Genomic DNA, 14,230 nt, shown 5'->3' on the forward strand with positions numbered 1-14,230 from the left:
AACCCCTCCCAAAACACAAGCACATTCATTTCCTCCGTTAAAATCAATGGAAAAAAGCAGAGTATTTGAACTTCTCCAAGCGGAATAGGTTTCAACAAAATATCTTACTGCTTTTAATGATCGGGAAGCAGTCAGAAATTACTTTTCAATTCTTAAATATAAAAGTTATATTTCCTGATGGGTACCCCACGTCCCCACTGGCATAAGATAGCTAAACAATAAAGCTCTACAGAGTATCATGGTCCCTCAGCACTTCCATCACTGCACAAATCCTTTTTAGGGAAATCTAGAGAGAGGAAGCTTACAGAGAGAGACAGAGTCTACTGTACCAGATTTTCTGAGGGTCTTTACCAATTCTCATCGAACGAAACCGTTATTAGCTAGCATTTGACATTCATAAAGACATGAATGTATTTGAGGAGGAGGTTTTAAATGTTCTCTCGAAAAACACACAAAAAATTAACATAAAATTAGAGTAGAACTAATGATAACTATTCTGTGCTTTTCCCCACTTTCTTCGTTTTATAGTGATATCAGTACAAATTGTTAATTGTTTTTAAGCAAGTATTTTGAATGAATAATTACTAATCTATAGAAATCCTTTCATATTGAATAATTACGCATTGTAAATGAATAGGAAAGAAGCAACAATTTTTGATTTTGAAAATCCCTCCCAGAAAATTTTTTTGGCTGCGCCACTGCACTGTATACTTCCAATATGGGACTCTTCATGAACATTATTCTTGTTTCGATTTTGTAGATCAAGTCTACGTTGCTGAGATCAAGGAATGTGAACGAAAATGGCGAAGTGAACTTCTTGCTTTACACAAACCAGCAACCCCCCTGGTCGTCTGCATAATCAGTCTTGACGAGGAGGTAACTTGTTATTAATTTCAACGCCAGGCCTCGGGCTTTTGCTAAACGAGGCGGGTTGCGGTTAACAGCTGGCATTTCACCCCCCCCCCCCCTTTTTTCTTCTTTTTCACTTATTATTTTAAGTTTGAGAGGATTTTTTTTTTCATACACACGATGGCATTTGAAGTTAATAATGGGCTGTCAAAACGCGTTGAGTTTAATAATTTATGCATCGCGATGGAAGTTTTGCTTTATCGCACCTTTGCTGAAACCGGTACCCCCCCCCCCCCCCCCAGCGCGATATTCTTCTTTATCTCCTTTAACTGCGAACGAGTTGCAATTTGCATTTAGGAAAGCGTCTGGCTTTCCATCTCCGAAACAAGCTTGACGAAAGGACATATTATCAGTTCGAGATATAAATGTGTTTCGAGATTACGGATAGCATTACATCACCTTCATTCTCCTTGTCATGATAGCTGGTAGTATTAGCAAGTTCTCTCCAAGTTGTTTCTTTGCCAATGATGTATATTCGGAGGTTGATCATCATCGCGTGTAATTTATGTGTTGTGATTTATTCCTACGTTGCTATTTAAAAATTGTTACAACATTTTTGCAGTACGTTTTTGGTACGAAAACACACTTCATTTGAGGTAAAAATACTAGTAGTTGACACATAAAAAAGAATTAACAAGATAAATTATAAAATTGTATGAAAATTACAAAATTATGAAATGATGTTAAATTAGTAATGCTCAACTTTCAGCTTACCCTTATATATGTAGGTACAATATTGAATATCTCTGATCTACAGCCGTTATATATAGTATAAAGCATTACGCTGATGGAGTTACGCTCCTGACGTTACCAACAATGAAACTCATGCCACAGCATGATAATTTGATAATATTTTTTGATAATGTCTGACATGCAGAGAAATACTTTATTTCGACAAGGCTGAACTGGATCCGGTCACTTAACTGTTTTATTGGTAAAACTGTCATTTAAGGAGAATGAAGAAACGAAAAAGTGGTCAACAATGAACGCTATACTAGAGTTTAGGGTTAATCCACTGGATTAAGGGTTGAAATTTCAACCATGAAAATATCACTAAACAGGCAATTGCTTTGTTCAAATGTGGGAGCAATTCCTCCCCTGTCATACTTGGACGGGCGGTCTTCTTCTAGTTATTGGATGATTTTCTGCCTCCCGTGTTTCTCTTGTAAATTTATCCTTCTTTATAAGTGTTAACTACAGTTGCAATGTCAACGGCAAATTACAAAATTACAAACCCCTTAAACCCCAAAATTACAAAATGATTTATTCTTAGCAGATCATTTGGCGTTAGCATTTTTCTTATTTGATACTTTTCTATTTAAGTGTAAATTAATAGTGCAGAATTAATTTCTGAGGATTTTACGTATTAAAAATAATGTTCAATATGCCTGTTGCGTAACTGTGTGCCTGAAATATAATGGAGAGCGAGAGAGTACATTTTACAACTCAGTCAAGTCAGTTAGATTTTTAAATATTTTTCTTATTCTAAAAATTAAAGAAAATTTCCTAGATTACCCAGTTTTCCTCCAGTAGCAGTTTTCGTTCTTTTTAAACCCAACTTTCGAAAAATTGTTAACATTTTGTTGCTGCTCAGCTATTTAGTTCTACCTTAGTGGCGTAACTAAGGGTTGCAAGAGTGACTCTCGCCAGGGGCGCAGCAGCCAGGGCGCGGCATTTCGACTGATTGATTGATTTATTTATTTGATTTAAAAAAATGATCATATAAGCGGAAAAATGCATTAAAAAATAATAATAATCCTCGTTAGGAAAAGAGTTAGGGGGAAAAAGGTAGCAATTCTTAAATATCATAAAGGGAGGGGGGGGGGTGGATTTTATCCGTAGCATTAAATTCCATTCCGATTGACTGAGTTAGCTAACGACTTCTATACACAATTTGTATATCAGGGAGCGGTGGTGGAGAGCGTTCTATACCGGATGGTATTTTTTTCTTTCGTGTAGAGGGGTGACACTTTGTCGTGTACAGTTTTTATTACGTTAAGTACATACTCTTGTTATAGTAAATAAAGTAAGCATTCAAAATCTTATTTGAACAAAATACTGAGAGGTCGTAACTAGCGAATGTATTATTTTTATTTTGCCTGTACGTAATATTAAGAATAATAATTTGAAGAATAGTATAAAAAATATTTCTAATGGCATTATTTAGCTTGTCTTTTTTTTTTTTTTTTGACAATAAAAGATGGGGAAAGAAAAGAAAAATTACTATTGAAAAGTTATTATAGCCTAAATTTGTTTGGATTACGTAACAATTGACAATGATCTTCCGCTCTTACAATACTCATCATTCTTCTTTCGCTATGAAAGTTAATCGACACATAGCTTTCGTCGATTATAAAATGTGAAATGAAAGGCATGCTTCTGCGGACGACATTTTCTTTAAATTCACTATTTCCTTTGTATCAGAAGATGAAAAAGTCAGAATTTCTATCAATAAGTTTCAAAGAGGTTTTAAAATATACTTCAATCATCAAAAATAATCTTCTTCTTCTTCTTCTTCTTCTTCTTCTTCTTCTTCTTCAAAAAAAAAAAAAAAAAAAACTGCATTAAAATATTTTTATACTATTCTTCAAATTATTATTCTTAATATTTAATACACTCTCAATCAAAAGTGTTAATTTATTTATTTATTTCTTTATTTATTTTTGCGAAGTCTGAAACGGAGGTTTTTGCACAATTCTTTTGAAAAGTGTACAACTTTTTAGCAATTACCTATTGATACAAATCCTTTGAGTGTCCAGTATTAATAGTTCTGAAAAGGTTTTGTCCTTTTTTAAGATTTAAAGAGATTTAGAGTAATAGAAAACTTGTATTTTCTGCAAAACAAACTTTATTTTTTATTTCAAAACAACAAAAAACACCCTTCTTGTTTTTTCTACATAGTAAGAGAATGATTTAAATATGCTACAAAATTTTTTTGAAGTAGATCGTAGTAGGTACTCCGGAGATATAACTTATTTAATCTCCCAACTGAAAAAACATAAAAACTGACTTTAGATAAAGAGTGGCAACACCCAACTGTTCATAGAATACTTTCTGTCATTCACACTGAAAGAGAAAAATATTAGCTTGGAATTGATACCAAATTCAGCTTAATTAGTTTAAAAATAAAGAAATTAGAGAGATTTTCTGAATTTATGACAAAACGGTGACTCCGAAAAATGATCAAAAATCGAATTTTTGAAAAAAAATCTCCAAAGCGTAATTTTCATTCAAAAAATCTAAAAAAAAAAAAAAAATAATTTGTGCTTTTCTCATAGATATCTATTTGTAAAAAAATAATGCAAAAAATCGGAGACATGACGGCACGGCCGACTATTTAATTTAGGCAATTTGACGTGACATTGAATGATCCCGTAATCAATGCACGGATATTGTAAGAAGTTGCACACACTCGAATAAATTTACATCCATAAGTTCACGCTTCTCTGCACGGAAAAAGGAGTTCCTTGCAGCCTTGAAGCAAGTGTCTGCAGTGTCTGATTACTGATTAAACCAAATGGACCGTTGCCTAGTATTAGGGGGCAGGGCTGCCCACCCCCTTAAAAGCAAGGGCTCACCCACCTAAAAATCACGAATTCCCCCCCCCCCAAAAGAGAAAAATCCCCCTTAAAACAATCCCCCCTTAAAATTCCAATGGCGCAGTCTTCGCTATGAGCCCCCTTAGGTGGGCATCCCTATTAGGGATGCCCACCTATTAGGGGCCTTCAAATGGCAAGATTATCTACAGAGGGGTCCCGAAAACTATTTTGGTCTTAGGATCGTAATCAGGCCCTGCGTGTCTGCAACTTCCAACTTCCTGCAATATTTGTGCATTAATTGCGTTGATTTTTATGCAAGTGGTTATTTACTCTTTATGCAAGTTTTATGCATCCCCCAAAGAACAAGGGCGCCATCCCCCAAAGTACCACGAAGATCCCCCCGGAAATCAGAGCAATATCCCTTTAACCCCTTTAAAAATTCAATGACGCAGTCTGTCCTCCCTCCCTTATACGAGGTGGACACTCCTGTCGTATGGTTACATTTATAAGTAGTAGCAGTGAACAAAGAAACTTCATACCCTCACCAGGGTTGCTACGGTGGTGATTGTTCGGGTTCAAATAAATAAATTTAAAAAATTAAGAAACTTCATCATAATATTTCACAAAGCAGAAAAAATTAGTTATTTTTAGAGCCACACTTTTTGGAATCTGTTGCTATTTTTTTTATTCTTTTCTTCCCTTCAATAATCTTTTATTTATTTATTTTTTTTTTTTCAATTCTTCTTAAAAGTGAAAAGTCGTTGCATGAACATAAAAACCAGTGAATACAGGCTTATTCGCTAGAAATGTACTAACTGAGCATTAAAATTAGAGAAATATTTTTAAGTGCTGCCATCTAGTAGCGATTCTTAGGTTAAATATCATCACTGTTAAATTATTCAAAACAAATATCACTAATACAGGAGTGCCAGGCCCGACGAGAAGCCATATCAGCGTGATCGAAAACTAGGTTCCCGGCCTTTGGGGGGTGGGGGGGGGGTGGCGGTGACTCTGACGCAAAAAAAAGAGAAAAAAAAGAAGGAAAGAAAATGGGAGAAATAAAAAGGTGGGAAAAAACTCCGAATAAGAGAAAACGTAAAGGTTAAGTAAAATTTTCTCTTTTGATGTTTACTGTTGTGGCACTTGAAATACAGTTAATTGTTTTCCACTAAGCAGTTTTGATTTGTTTCTACTTTTTCCAATTTTGTTTACTTCTTCTTCTTTCTTTTTTTGGGAGATTGGAGAGGCCCGGCGACACAACAGACGAGGGGCCCGCCTTGGCTCTCTGCGGTCCTGAGGGGAGCCCACGTAGGGTGGGAACAGTGGTCATGGCACAGACCAAGGCCGTCGCCAGGATATTTTTTCGGGGAGGGACATGGTCGGCGGCAAAAATGGTTCCAGACATGTAATGGGAAAAAATAGCGTTTAAAAATTATGTTTATTATGTTGTTTGCAAAAATTAAACTGAAATGTAATTAAAAAAAAGTTTCTAATAATTATTTTGATGAACTACTTCAAAAATTTTGTAATATATTTAGACTCGACAAAATAAGAGAACTAACTGCCTACACTTATACGGTCTATAATACATGATACACTGTTTATTACGTGTCTACAATTACAAATGCACGCAACACAGGGCGTAGCTAAGGGGGGTTTAGACAAACCCCCGAAACGTTAGTCTCAAAAAAAAAGAGAGAAAAAGAGGGAAGAGAAAGAAAAAAAAGAAGAAAAAGAAAAAAAATCAATACGACTTTTTCCTGAGTAACAAAGGTCAAAAATTCATTTCGCCCCCCCCCCCAATGCCATTGAAAATCTGCTCCATGTGTGATCCTCAAGCATAAAGACGCCTTCCTCTGCTGCGACAATTTTTTGATAATTGAGTGAAAGTTGACACTTCGCTTTAGAAATGAGATTGATTTATTAAATCCACGTATATGCAGTCTTTGTTTGTCATTGATTCTGCAAATTGTTAAATATGTTTAATTTTATGAGCCGCGCAGTGGGAATATTGCATACAGTCGAATCTGTATATTTCGAATTTCACATTAAAGAAAAAAATCGAGATAAAGACGTTTTGAAATACGGGGGCTTTAAGAGACTTTTTATAGAAATTTGAAATATGATGGTGAAAATTTGAAATCGATACTAAAGACAACGTGGGCTCTTGATTAAAATTCCTCTTTATTAGTTTTGTTAGGTATTTATTATATTATTACATTATTTAGTGCTTTATTGAGAGTTTAAGGAATCATTTTGACAGTAAAAGAAACTTTAAGCATATCCTTTTCAAGAAGAAGTCTTTTATTGCTTTTTGGTCCCTGATTTTTTTTTTTTTGGATTCATTCTTTATGCTCTTGAGGTTAGCAATTGCAACAAATCTAACTTGGTCAGTATTCTACAATTTTCCTTTTTTCATCACTTGAAAACAACTTATACTTTCTTTTCACTCCTATCATTTCGGTTTTCTAAGGAATCACAATTTTAAGAAAGAGAGCTACCAAAGAACAGTACTAATCCGGATAACAGAGCGAAATGGTTTTTAACTTGAATGATCTTTAAACATGAAATTGTAATGTTCATTCTTAACATTTCAAACCAGTGAATTTCACCCCTTTACTCTTCTTCCAAGAAAGTGCGCGAAACGACTGTCCTTTGGTTAATCTTCCTGGAAAGCCTATTCGTGGAACGCATTTCTCCCTTTTTTCCACTGCCTCCTCAGCTCTTGTAGACAATTCCTCTGTTTCTGAGTTGAAGAAAATGTTTTTGTTTGCTGCTTTAAAGATCATTGGGCTTTGAATCCGAAAATGATAGCATAACCGGAATTCGAGACGATAGAGGTTTTTGTTGGTCTGATCTCGTGTGTGTCATAGGTCATAGTCAAAACGACCTTTGCTAACTAGAGTATCCATTGCAATCACATTGATTTTTCATCCAGTATTTACTGCATATTCTTTTGGAAACGTACAATCTGTTTAAAATAGTACATTCTAAGTGAAAGTTGTTGCATAATGAAGCGAGCAAGACCGATAACAAGCTTTTTTCAACCAAAAAAAAAAAAAAAAAAAAAAAAAATTAAAATGACGAAAAGGATTGCTCTAAAAAGAGAAAGTTAACGTCGTCTGAAGAAAACGAAGTACAGTCTGCAAAGCAACATCAGTCCCATCGGACCCTTCTGAAGGTAATTTTATTTTAATTCAAAAGAAAAACTGCATAGCATTACATGAATAAAATGTTTAAAAACGAGATGAATCTAGATTATTTCTATATTAAGCAGTCACACTGAAATGAACGGAACACGCTCATCAGATATTTGATTTCCCCTTGATTTGGAAAGACTGGTTTTGACAAGAGAATGCTAGAAAATTTCACTTTAAATTAAAGGAAAAAGAAAAAAAAAGTTGAATTTTCCACAACATTAAAAAAATAAAAAATTCCTTGCTTTTGTTTTGTTTGACACAAGTATCGGAATAGGGTCACCCCTTTCCAAAGTATGTAAGATACACCTCCCTCTCATTTCTTTAATACTAAAAAAATGTATATATATATATATATATATATATATATATATATATATATATATATATATATATATATATATATATATATATATATATATATATATGTGTAAAAGAAGAAACCCCCCCCCCGAAAGTCGGGTCTAGCTACGCCCCTGACGCAACAGGTTCTTTTATAAAAACTTTCGAGCAAGTTAGTGAAAATAGTAACAATTGAAAAGCAATCTACAATTGCCACCGAAAAAAAAACACCCTTAAAGGCTGATTTACAAAATTACGCATTTAATCAAAAGTATGATTAGATTAAAAATGGTAGTTTTGATCACGTAAATCTGTTGAGTATTGTTGAAGCTATATATAACAAAGAATGTTTTTAAAATGTTATTTTGTAATAAAAGTCATTAACATTCTGGGAAAGAACCAAGGTGTAAAAAAATTAGGACGTTTTGATTTTTTTTTTTAAATGTGTATGTGGGTCTGGAGGGGGTGAGAAGGAGAACGGGCCTGACTAAAAAGGAGATTTCTATAACAAGGTCAAGTGAAGGAGGAGTAGAGGGAAGAATTTGATCAGATGTTCTTCGTTTCTTTATTTTTTAGAGAAAGGTTAAAATTTCCGGGCGGGAGAAGGGGGATTTATCCCGACGGTCCCCACCCTGTCTACGGCCCTGGCACAGACTGTGCCATTGAAATGCTTGGGGGGGGGGGGGGTAAAAATAAATAATAACAATAATAATGTCTCAAACATTTTACGAGGATTTTGCGATTAATTTTCAGTTAATGAACTTTCTCGAATATTGATTTCTTGTGTATAATTTTTAAAATTTACTTTTCTTCATATTTAAATACTTATTGCGAGAGTTCGTTAACACGAAGTAAAATTTTATTAATTAGAAATTGTACTCCTGCAAAAAAAGGAGGGACCTCCTCGTTTTTAACTGAAGCAAAAGTTTGTTTTCCAAAAAAAAAAAAAAAGGCTCACCGGTCGGTGATTTTTTTTCAAAATATTTCAGTGGTCCGTGGTTGTAAAAAGGTTGAGAAACGGAGTTTTGGAATTTATAAGCCTTTTTAGATCATGCTGCCATCTATTACCAAGATTCGCAGACTTTACAATATTTAATTATGCTGTCTTATTGCACTTTAGTGTTTTCCAAGAAAGATGTTATGTATAAGGGGTGTCCACTCCCTAAGAGCAAGGGCGCTAACCCGAAGACCCCCCCCCCCAAAAAAAAAAAGCAAGAGCATTCCCAAACAAGTGAAAAATAACCGTATAACGGACACCCCTAAAAATTTCAATGATGCATTCTGCCCCCTCCAGGTGGGCACCCCTGGATATCTGATTAAACCTTGTTTGGGGTAGCAAAATAGAATGAAGCTTCAAACTTACTTTCGAAATATTTTGCAATATCAACATACATATTAAATAGTTTTTTAAACAGTAAAGTGATCGGTGCGAACCATTCATTTTTAAAAAGATATTTCTCTTTTCCTGTTGCCAAGTTGCCACAAGTGCAAGGCCGTCCGAAGGTGGTGGGGGGGGGGGGACGAGCGGAGCGGGGGCAATCGCCTCTGGCGAAACGAAATGAGGGGGCGCCGCAAGAAGCCCCTCGTTTCGACGGAACACGATGATATTCACACGAAATGAGGGACGCCTTGCAGCGCCCCTCATCAGTGACGGCTCGTGGGAGGGGTCAGAGGGGGCCCAGGCCCTTTCACATTTTTTAGACAATAATTTATAACTTTTTATTTATTTTCCTGTTTTTTTCGTGCGTACGTGCTTGAAATTGAAAAAAAAAAAAGAATTGTACCGTATTTTCCTGCGTTTAATCCGCGGATTATCTGTTCAAAAAGTTAAGAAAGTTATTTGTATTTTTCACCCTCAGCACCAACGCATTGAACCTCAATATATACATCAGGATTCGCCGAGACCGTTACCTTGGCTGTATGTTATTTATTTTACACAGCTTGAATGTTCCAGGCTGTGTAAAATTAACAACAGACCGTAAAAGAAACTTTCATTTGCACAAGATTAGCCTTTGCTCCTTTCTTGACTTTGTCTTCAAGTAATTTGCGTACTATAATGACAATTCAGAAATGAAATCATTTTTTTTTATATTAGTTTTGAAAGAACCTTAAAAGGTATGTTGCTAATATTTTATGTAACTACAAAACTCCATTTTTCTGCATCGTATTATCCTCGGATAATACGAAGATTTTTTTTTTCTTCAAACCAATTTTAAGACTTCAATTTTGAAAAAAAAATCCAAGGAAGAGCTCAGGAACCCCTTCCCGTAAAAATCTTTAAAGTGTTTCTATAATTGCGTTTATGGAACTGCAATTTCGAAAAATTGAAAGGGGAGGCAGAATTAATTTCTATTTATTTTTCGAAAAAAAAAAAAAAAAAAAAAGCGATCGGGGAGAGTGCCGAAGTTTCATCTCTTAAGGCCTATAACCTCGTTTTAAGGCTTCAATTTCTACAAATTTCCGCGGAGTCCCCTGTACCGTTCTTTCTCCTAACATCGCCAAAGACAATCTAAAATTGTGTTTTTAAAACTACAAGTTTCAATACTAAGAGATTTGATGAGTAAATCAAATTGATGAGATTTTTTTTCCTATTGTGATTCCCCCTCCCCCCCCATTAAAATTATTTTCTAGTTACGCTACTGTGTGTGTTATGTTGTACGTGTGTATATAAATGTATCGTTACAGGATTATTTTTTTTAATTCAAAAAAAAAAAAAAAAAAAATGTCTTCCCATTGTTACACAAAAATTATTACTTGTTTTAAATTACTGCTCATGTAGTGTTAAAGAAAATGGGACAAGTTATCAATAATTAGAATAAAAAAAAAAATACATTTTTTTTTCTCTTTGTCTGGATAAAAAATATGAGTCTCCCCCATGGGCGTCGGCAGATTCATATGCAGAAGGGTACACCCACATGTAAATCGCTAAGATATTTTTTACCAGTTTTTTAATTTATTTATTTTGAGTTTTTTAAAATTTAGTTTATCTATTTTTATTTTTTTAATTTTAAAGTCAATACCGAGATGTATTTTCATCTGTGTTAAAGTTAATTAATTTACAATTTTTTCATATTTCTCTGATCACAATATTTTTGCACTTTTGTAATTTGGCCTTGTGCTTAAAAAAAATTAATTTCATTCCTTCAAAATAATTAGTTATTAAAAGATTAAAAACAATATTTTCATTAAATACATTGGATAAATATTGCTTTTTAAAATTTTGTATTATTTTGAACAGAAAGGTGATGAAAGTGATCCCCCCTCCTTTCCTCCTCCGAAGTCCTCCCTTGCAGCCCCCTACCGTTGCTTTAAGGAAGGCGTACTGCAGCGCCGGAAAGCGTACTGGACATAAACGTGAGATTAATAACTTTCGTGATGTGTTTGTATCTTTTCCCTATCTGATTAATTAAATTTTTTTTTTGAAAGTCAGGGGGTGAGAGTGCACCACCCTACCGGCAATCATGGACATAAACATGATACTATTAATATCTTTCGTGATTTACTTAGTAGTTTAAGTATTTTGTAGTTTATCCTGAGTCTAAAATGAACTTAATTTTATTCAAATAATTATTTTAAGAAGGAATAATTGTTTTAAAAAAGTTTATATTAAAAAAATATTTAAAAAAAAGTTTTTTTTTTCAAAAACCCGGGGGGGGGGGAGCGAGTGCACCCATGATCTATTCCCTCAATTTTTCAAGGCACGAGCTGCCTCTCATCGTATAAAATGCCCCGATTGTATAAAATTAGGGGCGCCTCTATTTTTCCTGGGGCACGAAATATTCCTCTTTCAGTCTCCAAAACATTCGTTTCCTTCATATCATTGAAACATGTACACTCTCTGAGAATATTACTGTTTAAAATCAAACACAAGGCACTTCTCCTTTGTCTAGTTCTCAAAAATTTGCTTGAATTCTCCCCCTGCGTGCAGTGACGTAACCAGGAAAAAGTTTTAATAGGGCACATTGAAAAAAAAAAAGGAAAAAAAAAAACTTTTTTGATCAGATAGGAAAAAGGTCAAAAGGTGTCCGGTCGAAATTTTGAAACTTTTAGTTTTAAAAACGCAATTTTAGCCTTAAAAAAACACGATTATAGGCCATGTTTATTGATGTTAGGGTAAGGATCGGGTTAGAGTAAGGGTCTCATAGGGGAAACCCGGCTAAAGTGGATACCCCGGGCAAAGCGAATTTTGCCTATAACTCCCAAATGATTAGTTGGCCGGCAGCTGCGTTGTCATAGCAACGGTTGCCTGTTTCCGCTACGTGTGCGGCAAACACGTCGAGAGAAGTTCGCGTCACGCGACGCCAGTGACCGAACAAAGCATGTTTTGGGGAAAACAATATTAGTTTACAGAGGTTAGTGTTTAATTCATAACTTTAATACTATTTGTGACATGTTCTTTGTTATGAGTAGGATTTGATGTACGGTTATGTAGCTTTTAACTATCCGTAGACGACGAGTTTAGATGCTCTGGTTTTTTAGTAATTTTTATTTACCTCAAACATGTTCTTGAAGGGCAAAGCGGATTGGGCAAAGTGGATACCATATTCACTATGCCCGGTCGTGACAAGTCCCATTATCCGAACTTGGAAGTTCTGCAATTTTGAGTTCTCAAGTCAATGTTACCATTGAACACTGTCCTTATACTCCCATGGGATCTGAAACAACAGAATAAGTCCAACGCATTGATGTTCCCACCGCTTCACCCAAACCTGGATGTTCTAAGAACTACTACAGTCTTTCAGTTTTATGACCTATTCCTCAGCCTGTTAAAACAATAACAACACGTTCACGAAAGGTACAGAGATCTACACTCCTGACAAGTACTCCAGTAAAGGACAATCAGAATTAAAAACTTGAAAAATCAAAAAAGACTGTCATAAGTAACTAGATGATGTTTCAACTAAAGCAACTTAGAAGACTTAAAAAGACCACTACCAAAAAGACTAAATCAAAAATATCTGTTAAAAAACATAGAACTGCATAACAGAACGATAAGAGAAAGGAAGTAAAGAAATTGGATGATGCAAGGTGCATTTTCTGTGGTGAAATGTTCATCGAAGAAGATGATCAGTCAACGGAAAACGCTGTCGTATTTGTACTCAGTGGTGTCATAAAGTGTGTTCAGCATTAGAAAATGGTAATGATTTTGTTTGTGATAACTACAATGATTAGTATTGTAGCAGAAAAATGTTTTTTTTTTTTTTTAAATATGCTCCTAAATTTTGGATGTTGACTTTTTTTAGTTCAATTTCTTTGTTGTTATGATAATTACTGCAATAATTAGTATTGTAGAAAAATCTTTTTTTAATATGAGCCTTTAATTTTTAATGCTTATTTTATTTTTAAGTTCGATTTCTTTTTGTTTGTAATAACTTCAATAATTAGCATTGTAGCAAAATAATGTTTTTTAATATGTTCCTTTAATTTTCGTGTTTTATTTCATTTTTAAGTTCAATTTCTTTATTTGTAGTAGCTACAATAATTAGCATTGTCGCAAAAAAATGTTTTTTGGGATATGTTCCTTTAATTTTCGATAGTCATTTTATTTTTAATGTTTAGTTTAATAACAAATAATGTTGTTGTTCGCTTTGCCCTAGTATCGAATCCACTTTACCCGTAATGTAGGGCAAAGTGGATATTCATGCCATTGTTGAAAAATTGCATTATATCTAATAGTGTAATTAATATTAAGGACTACTGTTACTGCATTACGTAAGTTCATTAAATGAAGACTGATTATAAACATTTGTTTCACTTTCCAAAGTTATAACTAAATGACAATAATCAAGAAAAGCTTAAGGTATTCACGTTGCCCGGGTTTCCCCTACTCAGAGACTGTTTCGATTGATTATTATTTTTTTTAAATAGATTGAAACCAATTCCTTATCCCCCTGCAAGTTTTCGAAATTGAAGTTTCAAAAGCTCAAGTTTGGACAAACTTTGGCGATTTTATAGATAGGAGGATCTAAAGGAATTCCCCCCAAACAATTGTTCAAAATTGTAGACCAAAAATGTTTTACATTCAGGTGCTGTTCCACTAAAATTTTTTGTAAGTCGTTTAAAAATCCCATTATTGTGATATTAAAGAAAGGTGGCATTGGGACCCTTGCACGAAAATTTTCTTAAACTCAAGTCTTAAAACGCAATTTGTAAGGCCATATTTTGTAATATTAGGGCCAGTAATTTTTCTAAATTAGAGTTCCAAACGCTCAATTCGGAGCGATTTTCGATGCTGTTGAGTAT

The sequence above is a fragment of the Uloborus diversus genome, chromosome 1, assembly GCF_026930045.1.
Source record: "Uloborus diversus isolate 005 chromosome 1, Udiv.v.3.1, whole genome shotgun sequence".
Lineage (NCBI taxonomy): Eukaryota > Metazoa > Arthropoda > Arachnida > Araneae > Uloboridae > Uloborus > Uloborus diversus.